Source organism: Phalacrocorax aristotelis, chromosome 1 (assembly GCF_949628215.1).
Source record: "Phalacrocorax aristotelis chromosome 1, bGulAri2.1, whole genome shotgun sequence".
NCBI classification, from domain to species: domain Eukaryota; kingdom Metazoa; phylum Chordata; class Aves; order Suliformes; family Phalacrocoracidae; genus Phalacrocorax; species Phalacrocorax aristotelis.
The window spans coordinates 113,816,228-113,831,724 of NC_134276.1; positions in this window are offsets into that span (position 1 = coordinate 113,816,228).

The following is a 15,497-nucleotide window of genomic DNA, read 5'->3' on the forward strand; positions in this document are numbered from 1 at the left end:
TTTAACGCCTTTGCCATTGTTAGTCACTATTAATGACAGCAACCCTTTATTATTGAGATCAGTACCTGGGAGGGTGGTCTGCCCTCACTGAGAAGCAGCAGGGTTCTGAAATTTCAGCAGGCTTCCTCTGAAACACATCTAGTGGCCCTTCAGTGCAAATAGGTATTCAAAGAGGCAGCAGCTGGAAAACTGAAGAGAGAAAAAATATTATTTTGATAATGACCTATATACTGGGATTAAAACAAAAATAACGAAACAAAAAAAAAAAAAAGAAAGAAAAAGAAAGCAAACCAGCAACAGCCCTATGAGCTGTCACCAGGAAATATCAGGGATGCAGCTTCAGAGCTAGAAGAGAGGAAAAGCCTGGCTCACTTTCACGTTTATATTGCACAAGCCAGAAGCATGCAGTAAGAGTAAAGCAACTTTTTGTGTGGACTCATTGGCTTTGTTGAGAACCCACTGTGTGACACACCTGCACCGCAGGAGATTTTCCCAAGGTCTAAAGGGCCTTGGGTACCCGATCCAAGGACAAAGGCAGGAAAGGGCTTGGAGAACAATTCATGATGGGGGTTTGCCAGCAGGGATCAGACTAAAATGCTCTCCTCAACAGTTAAGAGACAGAAAGAAAATGACAGTAAAACAAAAATGCAACAAAAAAAAAATACGCCTGGGTTAAAAAATAAACAAACCACAGTTTTAGAACAAGGCTAGCAATTCCCAGAAGTACTTACACAACCTAAATGGCTTTTGTTCAAGTATACTAGTGCCTATAGTACAACAGAGACACACTCAGACTACCTTTATACTAGGGCAGGCCTGATTATATGTAAACACCAAACTGTGGCTGCACAGAGATCAGCATCTAATCACCTATATTTTATCCCTCACCTCTTCTTCTCTGACTGCAATGTATATATTAGTGGAAGTGCTCAAATCTCATTTATTTGTGTTTTCCACCTTCAAGAAGCTTTCTGAGCTTATGAGGCTTTGCTGTTTCTCCAAACACAGAGAGAGAGAGAGGAACAGGCTGATTAGGAACTTCCAACTATGCAAAAAGTTGGTGTAGTTGCTGATGATTTATATGTTGTTTGATCTTTTATAGGTCATCTTAAAAGTTAACATTTAAATTATTTGAGAAATTCTGACTCCTAAATTGGCTGTTTCAATAACGTTATTGCTGCTGACTCCCTCGAGTGCTTGTGCTCTTAGTTTCCCGATTTTAATTATTAATCCACCACCGCATGTTGCGTTTCTGTGTAGCAACAGAAAGGTTAATATAACCGATTATTCTGGTTATTTTTAAAGGTACATGAGGAACAGTGCAGGAGAGGATGGAGGAAGGAATCAAGTTTTAATTACTTGTTAATATCACTACCTAGGCTGTGGAGCTGACTACAGCTCTGCTCCTTCCCAGGCTCTTATATGCACACCCAGAAGTGTGATTCCACCGGAGGCTGGAACACCGCTCCCTGCCTCTCTGAAATTACCTCTGCGCCAGCTGCTTTCAGGAACCTGTGACCAGCAGCTTTTGTAATACTGGTCTGCTGAAGTAATAAATGAAGCAAGATATTAGAGCATTGTTAATAAAAAAGAAAGCCTGTACACACATGTAATCTCGTCTAATTTTATGCTCGTTACGATACAAATAAGGCAGACCAGCTTTTTTCTTCATTTAGGAAGGACCAAATCCAACTTCCACTCTCAGAAAGCCATGGATCTTGTTGGAGACCCAGGCTTCCCTCTGCTTTATGCCTTAGTGACTCTCAGACTGATTTTTCTCCTGAGGGAAATCTAGGCTTAGGCAACCACCACAATTTCTTCCCTGCTGCCTATTTCTGATTCTCCAAAAAGTGTGAAAGATTATTCTTTTTTTCTACAAAGCCACATTGAGAAAGCTTCCTTTACCTCAGCTAGGATTTCCATCACAAACTCTACTATACATTTATTATCAGAATGTAATATTTAGTCCTTTCTCAATAACAGCCATGCTCAACTACATCTTTTATAGTGAAGTCAAAGTGAGAAAGAAAAGAGGAAACGGAGAAAATCCTTACACTAGCAATCTTGCCTCCAGTTTTTTCTTCAGGAAAAAGTAAAAGCAGTTCACATAATTAGTCACATCTAGAACTTGCATCAAAGCTCAGAGCTGCCCGAGACAGATCTCTACATGTCCCCCACAACTTCTCTGTGTTCAAATGGGGAGCTTCCTGCTGGGACTTCTCACTTCCAGTCTACTCTGAAAATAAAGATGTAAATGGACAAAATTTGTACCTTCCTGTCTTTTAAAAGTATGAAGGAAATTCAGAGACACACGCTTATGTGCCATTTTGAATCCTCAGCACATTTGAAACAAGACCAAAGGCTACCTGCTTCCACTTCCCACACTCTCTCCTTCTCTTGCTCTCAGAAATGCACTAACAGGACTACAAGGTATAAAGTCAAGATTTGCCTAGGAAATTGAGATGAGAAAACTGCAATCTAAAAGCTATCCCAACAGATATTTATGGAAGACAGAGTAGGATACGTACTATAGTATTATTTTTCCGCATCATACCCAAAGTTTCAGGATCATCTTTGAACTAAAGAAGCCCTGGATCACAAGCATTACTCAATTAAAAATCAAAATTTAATGCTTAGTTGGCACTCCTGTATTCAGTCACGCAAAACGTATTCTAAAGCCCATTATCCCAAGTTTTAAAGTGATATGACTACAGCCCTGCCATCCTGACAAGAACCCCACATGTTTAGTTGATGAAAACACAAACTAAGGATTATAGATCTTTTTGGTGGAGGAAAAAAGTAAAAAGATGTGAGATGTTTTTATTATCTTGTAGGATTGTTACAGAATTCCTTTCTACAGAACGAACCTCATGAACACTATTACTTCTACTCCATTTTTTTTTCTTTTCAAGAAGATGTTTCTTTTACTTTCGAAATTTTAAAGCTTTGTTTCACTACCTGTTAAGATACAGGCAAGCCCTAACAAAAATCATTCCTCTGCACTCAATTCCTCATGTTTTAGACTGTTTCAATCGTCTGTATTCAGAAGAGGACATTTACCTATGGCTTTGATGAATTTATTTTTATTTACTGTAAGGATTATGTAAATATTTATTATGCAGCACCATTTGAGACGTATTTTTTGTGGTCTACATCAAAAAGATGAAGTTAATGACAACTGAAATTCTTGCTATACACACACAAGATAAAAATTCTAACCTGTAAACTGCAAGTCTATTTTAAATTAGTTTTTTGATCAGAAAAATGATGAAACTACCCTCAGCTTATTCCGTGTCACCTGTCAAAACATGCACACATGCCCATAGTTTCATGCAGAAAGTTGAGTTCTAATTAAGGTTATGTACAGTGTGGATAAAATACTTAGATGCTATTGTGATGTTTCTCTGAAGGTTTTGAAGTGTAATTTCTGCTCTGTCAAAGGCCCCTAGATGGCATACTTTAGTAAACTTTTATGATTACACACATTTTGGCCTCTGCAATTTGTACTGTTTTCACCAATGTTTTTTAATTAATTTACTGTAATGACTGTCAGTTTAATGAGTTATTAAAAGATATTCATACTTCTGCAGTGCAAAGTGTAGCAAAAACAGAATAAATAACGTTTCATTTATTACAAAAGTTCCTAGAATAAAATATATTTCTCTGTCTGAACACCATTGCAGGCTCTAGGGAAAATAAAAACAACAGTATTTTCAAGCAATAAAGCATTTTCTGGAACAGGACATGTGCCTGCAAAATTATAGTAACCTATCTTCCTCCTGAAGTCAATAAGGTCTTTATAAATAAGAACTTTACTAAGTTTGAACAGTTTATCCGGTAGGGATCTCTGGGTGGCTTTACAAGCAGAACATCTAGTAAACAAAATGGAAACTTGCTGCTAAGATCCCGGCTTAGCATTACATCAGAATGCTGCATTAATTTGTCGTAGACCCCCAAATGTCAGTATCATTAGGTCAGCAAATACCAATTCCTGTATAACACAGGCTCTCCGTTACTCCTACATGGAACACAATAACTTGAATTTGGCTATAACCTGTCTTTCAGTGCTATACACCTTGCAGCATTAATCCTAGCAGTAAGGCAATCTGTTTGGAAAAGGGCAAGTCAAAGAGATGCGACTGTCATTGCCATCAAACAAGGTCATAAACTCCAACTATATATATACGTACACATACAAACTGAGACTTTTCTGTGCCAATTCAGCATAGGAAAACTGGACCCAAACAATGTGATAACTGCATGGTTCATCTCCCTTTGATCCAAGGGCTATCTGGGGCTTCCTGAGTCACCAAAAATTCCCGCTAGTATATGCTCTCTAGGACATGGAATCATCTTACGTCCACTCAGATTTCCTACTGAAGGTCCGGACTGTTTCTGTCATGCCTGCGTTGCTTCCAAGCCCTCATCAGTGCAGGTGGACTGAGCTGCACACAACCATGTGCTGGCTGTTCCCAGATCATCACTACACAACTTGCTTTCTCTGCATACACACGCTGCTTTCTTGCCTCCACTTGACTTAAGGTGCCTCCTCAGTCACCTTTTGTACTCCCTGCTCTCAGCTGCCATACTACTCCCTTCCTCCGAAGTCCTAAATGCTTGGAAGAAGACAACAAAGCCTTCCTACCCCTCTCCCAGGCAGCTCCCAAATATTTCACTGGATTACAGATCCTGACCCACACAAAGCTGTCTAATAATGATTGCTCTGGGGCACATCAGCAACTCTAAGCGCTTTGTTTAGGAATGAATGCAGATGTGAGATGAGATTTGAAAACCTACTCCAAAAGACTGAATCACTGGTTAGTTACGTTTGGTTCAATAAGTACACGAGTGTTTTGTTTAGCTTTTTAACCCCTCAATTAAGCCATATATGCCCTGTGTCTGTATTCCAGCAGGTGGATGCTACTGCACGCCTCATTCAGAATACCATAGGAAAAGGGAAATGAACAAATGTTATATAAAAGAAGAATGAGCCAAAAATACCCTGGGGTTATTGCAGACTCCAGCAGATTTTTGCAGGTGTTCTGGGTTTCAACAGCACAGTGAGACTTTTTCATTTATGTTCTGTCTGCTTCCTGGGAAACAACACTGATGCGAATATCCAAGTTAAAGAAAACAAAACCCAATGTATATTTCAAAAAGAGAACTGGCTTTATATCCCATAGATTATTATATAGCTGTGTTCACAAACTGTGCCTAGGCATCTCGGGCATGTTGAACTACCCAAGCATAAACAGAGCCAAGATTATTTATAGTTCTTTTGTGCCGTATTGGATGAGGCTATGTTGCAATCGGGCAAATAATAGGGCCCAAGGTGACACATACTATAATATTAATAGAGGGGCAGAGGGGAAAACTAGTAAATTGGAGTGCTTGGAAATCTACAACCTATAGCAAGAGCAACCAATGTCATAAGAAAGTCAGTCCTCTCTAACACCACATGAATTCAGGTTCCTTTTAATCATTTTGTCTAGTTGTGTGCTCTGTTTTATGATGGTTTAATTGTAGCTGTACTTCAAATGTGGTGCACTGGATGGGGGACAGCAGGGGAGCATTAGGCATAAAATTTAACGGCAAAGCTCAATGCAATCCTAATTATGGTGCTGCTATGACACCTCCATAATTACTCATTCTCATCCACTGGCTCTACTAAAATAATTCACAAAATAAAAAGCAAGCTGAGAATGCCACCATTGTCACCGCAGTCCAAATCTAGACAGGACTAAAATATGGTGATAGTTGGCTTTTCAACACCCACATCCCTCCATGAAATTTACAGAAACCTTATTTTAAGCACTTGGTTTCCATATAATTCAAAGATCATCTAAACTAGCGGGAAGGAAACATGGAAGACAGAAGTGCCCTAAAATCCCATCTTTCTGAGGCATCTCTGTGATCTGTGTTAATTGTTTTTATGAAGTCAGGATCCAAAGTCCTGCAACACTTGGGAGTCTTTTGAGCACAGGCAGGTAACTTACGCTTTTCCTCTTAAAAACAGCTAGAAATAGATGTGGAACTTGTGCCACTATTTTTCTTTTCCTTCTATAACAATCCAGGAGCATTTCATTTCATTCATGGACAAAATAAAGAAGCATCACCGTGCCTTCACCCCTCTCTAGATCAGGATTGCAGTGACAGGGCTGGTATTCTCAGCTTGCTTCTTGTTTTGTGAAACACTAAGTGGAGACAGTGGATAGGGAGAAATAATGATAAACGTGTCATAGCAGTGCAAGTAATTAGGATTGCACTAGGCTTTGCACTTGATTTGGGAAGCACGGATCAACCACTCCTCCTTTTGCCCGGGGAGTACCCTTGTTACAAGACTGCCAAGACAATCCTTCACTCTTTTTAAAGACTGGCCAATCTACCCTCCAGCTTTACAACTAGGACACTTTCATGGAAATGGATTGGCAAGGGTCTGCATCCCTCAGGCAGAGGATCAACTGAAACTTGGACCTTCATGTTGTAATCAAGGGGTATGTACCAGGTCTGGGAAACCCTCTCAGTACTTCCCCCTCTCCTTCCTCCAGCCACATTTACCATGTAATCAAGCCTAGGCAACAAAATACTTTTTCATAAAGATAGCAGTCTTGGCCACACTTATTAAAAAAAACCCACAAAACCTCTGTCTACCTTGAATAATACACTTAAAGATGTAGATATGGATTCACAGGCCCTTCAGTACCAAGACAGTTATTCTGCGCACTGCACTTGTGCCCCATTTAACATGCTTCTGTATTTTATAGTTTATGTCTCAAAGTATCATCAGAGCTGGAGGAGCTACAGAACCCCTGATAACCTGTAACACATACTCTAGGGTATGCAAAACAGCACCAACCTCTTCTATCACAATAAGGTTGAAGAGCATTTGTTTTGACTGTGCATAAAGGTCAAGGACAATTGCCAAAACCCTCATAGCTGCATTTCAATCTTTGTGTCCTCTAATTTTAGAGCAGTTTAGGTAGGATACAAAACCATTTGTTGGACCATGAAGCAAGCAGTCTTTAAGTTTTGGGGAGGATAATAACAGGTACTAATTCCCTCTAGTACTAATAACTCCAAGTCATCAAAAAATTTGAGGGCTTATTTGAAATAATAATCTTAAAAAATATTTTGGAAACAGTGAAGAAAAAAATATGTATTTTTAAGTTTTTCCTCCTTAAAAGCAAAGACTACAGACTTAAAAAACACCCAAACAAGCCTAAAACCAAATTCTCCAATACTAACATACAACTGTGAAACTGGAATAAGAGAGCACATACTGCAAGAATTTCAAATAAATAGTAAGTTTGCAACACACTCCCTGCTCAGCTCATTCATTTCCAGAGTGCAAGGTTGGCTGATAGGTACTGACAGCAAAGGTTAGATCAACTTCCCAATCTGCTGCAGGGTGCTTAAAGTGTTAGCGCTGAGGGGCTTAATACTATTGAAAGTACTTGGTTCTCTCTGCTACTTCTAGGTTATTATGAGAAGCTTCTTCCCTCTGCCTACACAACAGCAAAATATCTAATCAAAGGTAAAATCAGGTACACTTATTTTGTTTCCTGATTCTTTCAGGAATGATGGCTGATTTCTGAAAATTGACACCCATTTCACTTAGTCAAACTTGCAAACGAATCTGGACTCATAAGGCACAGATCAAATTTTTGCTTAAAAACAACCTGAACCCACACTCCTTTTATGTATGTATACACACTTACAGAAATATGTATATGCACATGCATATATATATATATACACAGACCATTAGTGTTCACTGAAGTGTTTTCTAAATGTGAATTAAAAGATTTATTTTTATGTAGACTGATAAAGTGGGGTGAAGGAATTTTCAGCACTTTACTTCCCCAAAGTCAGATTAATAGTCATCTGACCTTTTACAGATGTCTATGTTACAGATAGATATGTAAGACCTAGTGTAGTGGGTTGACCCTGTCTGGACTCCAGGTGCCCACCAAGCTGCTCTATCACTCTCCCTTCTCAGCTGGACAGGGAGCTCACTCACCAATTACTGTCATGGACAAAACAGGTTTGACTTGGGGAAATTAGCTTAATTTATTACTAATCGCATCAGGGTAGGATAATGAGAAATAAAGCCGAATCTTAAAAACACCTTCCCCCCACCCTTCCCCCTTCTTCCCAGCCTTAACGTTACTCCCCATTTCTCTACCTCCTCCACTCCAGCAGCGCAGGGGGATGGGGAATGGGGGGTTGTAGTTGGTTCATCACATGTTTTCTCTGCTGCTCCTTCCTCCTCAGGGGGAGGACTGCTCATACTCTTCCCCTGCTCCAGTGTGGGGTCCCTCCCACAGGAGATAGTCCTCTGTGAACTTCTCCAGAGTGAGTCCTTCACACCAGCTGCAGTTCTTCACAAGCTGCTCCAGCGTGGGTCCTTTCCATGGAGTGCAGTCCTTCAGGAACAAACTGCTCCAACGTGGGTCCCCCATGGAGTCACAAGCCCTGCCAGCAAACCTGCTCCAGTATGGGCTCCTCTCCACAGGTCCACAGGTCCTGCCAGAAGCCTGCTCTGGTGTGGGCTTCCCATAGGGTCACAGCCTCCTTCAGACATCAACCTGCTCTGGTGTGGGGTCCTCCAAAGGCTGCAGGTGGATATCTGCTCCACTGTTAACCTCCATGGGCTGCAGGGGACAGCCTGCCTCACCATGGTCTTCACGGGAATCTCTGCTTTGGTGCCTGGAGCACCACCTCCCACTCCTTCTTCACTGACCTTGGTGTCTGCAGGGCTGTTCCTCACCTATTCTCACTTCTCTCTTTAGCTGCAGTTGTGCAGGTTTTTTCCCCCTTCTTAAATATGTTATCCCAGAGGTACTACCACCATCGCCTTGGCTGGTGGCGGGTCCATCTTGGAGCCAGCTGGCATTGGCTATATCAGGCAGAGGGGAAGTTTCTATCAGCTTCTCAGAGAAGCCACCCCTGTAGCCTCCCCGCTACCAAAACCTTGCCGCGCAAACCCAATACAGCTAGTCAACTAGACTTTTATTATAGTCGGCAGAGAAATGTAGGTTTTTTCAGAGTATGGTTGATCTCAGTTGAAGGTAGAGGTCTAGATGAGACTAGAGGTCTGAAAATTTGGTAGGAGAAATACCTCTCTAGCCCATTTACAGATCCATTTCACAATGTGAAAAATGTTGGCAGATTCACATAAATTAACAGAGAAAACAGGTAAAAATCAAACGTGTTCAGAACTTAAACCTACAAAATGTACTGGATTCACATCTATCTTGCTTTTTCTTAAAATCTAAAAATCAAATACTATATCATCCATTAAATGGGATATTGACAGCTCTCCTGATTAAAAACATATGGAGAAATCCAAAGTTCACTGAATTTTCTCTACTCTCAGAAATACAATTTCTGATCTGAAACCAACCATGGAACACAACAAATCAAAAGGGATCTGCTGAGGAAGCTGTGGACAATTGAGATGAGAATGGCCAATGAAACGTGGCCCTAAATACAGCCATATTGCATCACAGCCATATTGCACCAGTGCAATGCGAGTATTTCAAAAGTAAAGATGTCACTAAGAAAACTTTTTGAAATATATCTATTTATAATGGAAAAATTCCTGAAGAACTACATTACCCATCGTTCCTATATATTTTTTTCCCCTAAGAGTCTGGACAATATCCACTTAGTGTCTGTTTCCTCTTGTAAGTATAGCAGGGAAGGACTGGATGACGGACCACACCTGTAATAAACAGGATCACAAGGAAGAGGTTACAGATTCTTGCAGACACCTTTGGGAAAATACAGCACAAATAGAAAAGGAATTAAATATGTGGAAAACTTTTCTGCAAAATTAATGACATGGTTCATGGAAAGTGTTCTATTTTGTTATTAGTTCTTCACAGATAAAAAGTAAAGTGCACATAAGAAAACTCGTAAACCTGAGCTGTTTTGGTAATACAGAATGGAAATACATGTCTAAATGACCATATGTCATTTCTTAAATGGGTAAAACCTTCCTGTCTACTGTAAAAATGTTCATCTATACATGGGGGAAAATGGATAATTATAGTGGTGACCTCTGCTGTTTATCTAAGAGGGAAAATAAGATGTAAAATAAACAGGTAAATTTTGCCCTTCTGTAGGAACAAATCATCCTACTTACCCGTTAACGACCCATCAAAACTTTTTTTGCCATCAGCTCAACCAGCTGAGGAGATTTTGTTAATTAACTACAAGTTGCAAGCTGCAAAATTCAGCTATCAGTTTGTTTCTTTTTCTAAAACAAAACAAAACAAAACAACCACCAAAACAAAAAAAAAACCAAACCCCAGAACATTCAAATGCTCCTGTTGGCTTTATCTTATGTTTCTTAAGGAAAACTGTGATATTTGAGATCCAGAATAAATACTGATAGTACTAACTAGTAAAAGCTAATGGATGAGAGAGGCCCCTTGATACTAAAAGTGAATGCCAAAACACTCCAGCAAACCAGGCCATCAGATTTTCTACCCACTACGCTGCCAATAAGGCAAATACAATTATTTATATAAACAACTGCTGCTATTCACAAGTTAAGGAAGCTTAAGCTACTCAGTGTGCAGTAGGCCACTTGGAGAAACAAAGCAAAAATAAAGCACATTGCGGAAGAATAAGAGAGTTGTGCAGTTGCATGTCTAGGTTCATACAGAGAGTGACATTATTTCTGGCTACTAGAGCAAGCACACAGGTGAACAGATAACTGCATGGATAAACAAATGTTCATAATATAATTTGGACATTGAAAAACTGGCTCGCAGACCAAGCCTGTACAACCTTGAGCATAAATAGGCTTTTTTTTTTCTTTTTTTCTTTTTAATGGCTGCATGTACCAGATAAAGTCATACTACTCACAGCCAGTGACTAGAACAAATGAACTGGTTCAAAGGGCTGTTGTGAGGCACTCTCTCACTATATGACAAAGTACCATTTTTCCTTTGCATGCTCAGTGCCATCCCTAATCCAAAGCAATTGCTCTAAAGTGTCAGACATATATAGCATGACAGCCAGCAACAGCAAGTAACATTAATGCCTGCTTGCTCCTGATACTAAATGTTGCTGGACAGAAAACTCATGCTATATTCTGCCCTTGTCCTACCATTCCACAAGAAGTCATAATAATCTCAGATGTTGCTCCTCAAATAACCACGGTAATTTGGTAAGGAATATGGCACTGAGGAGAGAAAACCTATGTAGATTCATTCAGGAAAGAATATAACAGTGACACAAGGAGGTTTAGTTACGAGCATGATACTTTAGTTTTGGACATTTCACAAGCTTAAATTTTTGCCCTGCCATCACAGCAAAGGTGTCTTAGCCGATCACCAAGCACACCTTGAACCACCGTCTATTACAGTGCAGAACTGGAGTGTAAAGTGAAGTAGTTGCTGATTTACACTGAAGTCATTTTCCCCTGCAGCTGAGGGCAGTAACTTTCTCAGCCATCTTACGCAAGCTACCCGTGCTCATGCAGAAACCCAGGAGATAGAGTGAAAAGAAATGTATAGAGGGATTATCAATAAATGCTTCTAGGATCAACTGTTTGCCAGAAGATGGTGCGCTCCATACGTCATGCTCTAAACTGGGCAAAATAATAGAAAAAACAGTGAATGAACTGGATGTTGGTTTCTGAGGCTGCGTGCCAAAGGTCTTTGTACCCTCACTAGAACTTCCCTAAGGTTACAGAAATTAAATATTGAAAAACTTTTAAACATGTTAAAGCATAAAATATTGGGGGGGTGAGGCGGGGGGGGGGGAATAGCTCTGTTGGTAGCTCAAACTACCTTTGATGAGCAGGTACTCTAGCCTCCAAAAGATCTCTCAAAGACCTTTGCTGTTGGCTCATTTCTTGTCTTTACCTGGGGGACTGATAGCTTAAGTGGTATGGCAAACAAAATTACCATTAGGAAGCTTGTGAAGAAAAATTAGCATCTAGGATTATCAGTACTCATGTAACATAAGGCTTAGATGGACAAAAGCGAAACATGAAATTATCAGATGAACTGTTCAATATTACTGAGGAAATACCATCTTGCTAGAAGAAACTACCACGCAGCCACAGTGACCTGTTTTCCACCTTCTGAAGCTTGATGGCTTCCTCCCAACAGTATCCGCGTAAAGATAACTTAGATGAATGTAACTGGAGAGACATTTTCACATAAAAAAGGACTGTCCATCTCCAGGCTGAGGTGCAGATGAACAGAGAGAGACTTTGCAGCCGCTGTTTGTTGGAGTGGTCAGGAGCACCTGGGCATGGAGGAAGGCCATCAGCAGAGCCCCCAGCCTGGGCTTCCACCTAATGGCAGGGAAAATCTCTCTGACCCCATGCACAACTTTGGGGCCTAAGTCTCTGCTGGTAGAAAATTTAGTGCAGCTTCACTGATCGTACCGAAGTTATCTCAGTAAAGGTGTTCTTCCCAAATCTTGTGCTTTTTTGAACTAGCAGAAGTTGTGACCAGCTGTGCTACCACGCCTGTTAAAGTGATGAGACACAGTTGGGCTCGCATGTGCTTAATGTAGGAAGAATAGAGAGGTACCAGAAGACAGCATCAGTGGATGAGAGAGATCAAAGCACAGCTGCCTTTTTGTTCAAAACAGGGCCTGATTTCAGTCATCTGTTTACAGCATTGTGATCAGCCGTGACCTTGGAAAAGTCACTTCTTTGCTCCTTTGCCTTCCCACCTGTAAAGGATCTTGAGAGCTGCTGCTTATGTACTAGTGCGATCGGAAGCCTACAAATTATTATTGTAACCTGCAATCTCTCATAATTAAATTTGATGGATGCAATTTTGAATTAGAACTGTGTATTTTGCCTCTCACATATCTCAACAGAAGCATAGCTCTTATTTTTAGAGAAACACTTCAGTCCTTTGTTGTTAATCGTACGAGACATATCTGTTCCCCACTAGTATCTCTGTGATGTAGAATTTAATTTACTTTCCAACATTTTACTTTTAATTATTGCAAGACTCCCAAGCAATAAACTGAAACAACATATTGATGGGACAAGCCTTTTAAATGATGAGACATAATAATTATTAATTACAACTTAAAAGTCCCTAGCAGCACTTATTTGCTATAAATAGTGGCCGCCTTCAAGAGCTGAAAAAGACTAGTATTGTGCAAGTCAATTAATTAGATATATACTGCAGATACCTTTCTTAATGAATTTGATTATTAATAGAGCAACTCTTAGATTGAAATACTGACTCAAGTGCTAGCATCCACATATTTTTTTCAAGGACAAATATATTAGCATGTATGGGCCACCTAATTATATAATTATGTTGCAAATCATTATTTTCTCTACTATTGTGTAGCGTACCATGTATGTGGGCTTCACATTTTTACACTTTCACAAACAGTGCTCAGCTAGGTGGCAAAATTTCAAATCATCCATAAAGGCAAACAATCTTTTGCATTTCTTTTCTCTGTTCTCTCTTTATTTTTTTTTATGGAACATGACAGAATTATATTGTTAGCTTGAATAGGAGAATAGGATTGTAAAATAGCATGCCTGTCACAAGTAAATCAACAGAGTACCCTTCTTAAAACATATTCTGAAAATGCTTAGCAAGTCTTTGTTTTAATCCCAAGCACGTTCGGGAACTGGTAATTCCTTTTCAGAAAGGATGTCTCCACAAGTACAGAAGTTTCTTTGTCAGTTTTGTGAAAGAGCTTTTAATTACCTGCATTTAATTGAGTCTTGCACATACACATTGGGAGACAATTTGTGAGGTTTATTGAGTCTACAGCATAGCTCACACAATAAATCATTCCTTTCTCTATTTACTTACCCCACCCACTGTCTTTGAGCCATGGTTTGTTGGCTTTTTTTTTATTATTTTCAAGAAAAATGAAAAGCACAGATACATGGTCTTCTGGTACCAGTGAAAGCAGCATGGGCCAGGGTTTAGGGCATGTGGTCAGAACAGGATAAGTCGTTTTTCTTCTCAGCTGTACCAGTTAAACAGTAGGAGACTGGACAAGTGATGTCACCCTCTGTCTGGCATTTGCATCAATGTGGAGACAAGTATTTTTCCAGGTTCTGTTACAGTTTTCTGAGAAGTGGAAAAACAAAAACTGCCATACAGGAATAAAATAGCGGTGAGGGCTTTGTAGAAGACCAAACACCAACTCCTGCTAAGATAAAACTAAACATGCATTTTCTAGTTTTTTTTCTGTTTGCAAATTGGATTAACTTTAGTAAAATCCAGTAATTTCCAATTGTGGTCATGACATTCTGCAAGAGAATGAGAAAGGAAGACAGATGACTAGATGCTTGAGAAAAAATGCAAATATTTGAATTGCAGTAGCACCCAGAGGTCCCAGGAAAGACCAGTAGAAAACTGCATCTGTTCTGATGTCATGCTCTCAGTAGATAGGATGGGGGCGAAAGGAGTAGCTCTAGTATTATTTAGCCAATTAGTATCTTAGTTGGTTCTTTGTTTTATACAAGACATGAAAGTGTTTTTGTGGACAAGTCAGAGCAGAGAATACACTAAGCATAAACTGTTAAACATACTAAGGACCAGACTGCACTGGCTGCTACTGTGGGCTCCAATATTTTCATGTCTGAGAGAGGTGACACTGCAGCGAGGAAGATTTTTGCTGCATTATTACCTCACTTAGTGTTTACCAGGATAAATATCACTCAGAAACATACGCGACGCTAACTGCAGAATGAACCGCCGATGTCTATTTTTGCAAGCAAAGCTATGGAAAACATTGGCCATACACCCCTGACAGATCTTTCCTCCTGATCCTTAGCTCTTGGCCCTGTGAAATTCTGATACAAAAGGAAGACTAAAACAAACATAAAAATGACAGACGAGAGGAAAAACATCCACAAAGCTGGCACAAGAGTGTGGTACTAACTGTACAGGTATACCAGTCTCCTGAATAATTGTATTTTAAAAGTGGCTTTAATTCCTTAAAAAAACTTTAAGGCATTCTCCTTGGGGGGAAAAAAAAATCCTATTGAGAAAGACAGAGGGAATCCTAATCATGTTTCTTCTCCGTTCTTCTCCCTAGCCCTAACTAGTAGGGGATATTTGCATTGAAACAATCTCTTTTTCTCCTTCATTCATTTGATCAGCTGCTTATCCCTCACCTGGAGCCGTAATCTCTTGTCTGTAGCTTCATAATCTTCTGCACTGCTAAAAAGATTAGGTATCCAGGTGAAGCATAAACAGCAGGAACAGATGATCGCATAGGAAACAAATACTATACTGATTTTGCAGTTGCTGCTTTCCCCACTGGTAATTAAATAAAAAGAAACCTTAACCACCATCACCTCTTAGAAAGTAAAGAAGCAACCCTGCAAACAAGCAGAAGAAAAAAAAAATCCCAAACCTTAAGGCATAGCTTTTTAAGTAACTCTCCCCAGAATTAAAAACTGCATGAAACTACAAAATGAGTAGTATAAAAAAGAATAAGAAGATTAAAAAAAAAAAAAAAAAAAAAAGAGAGAG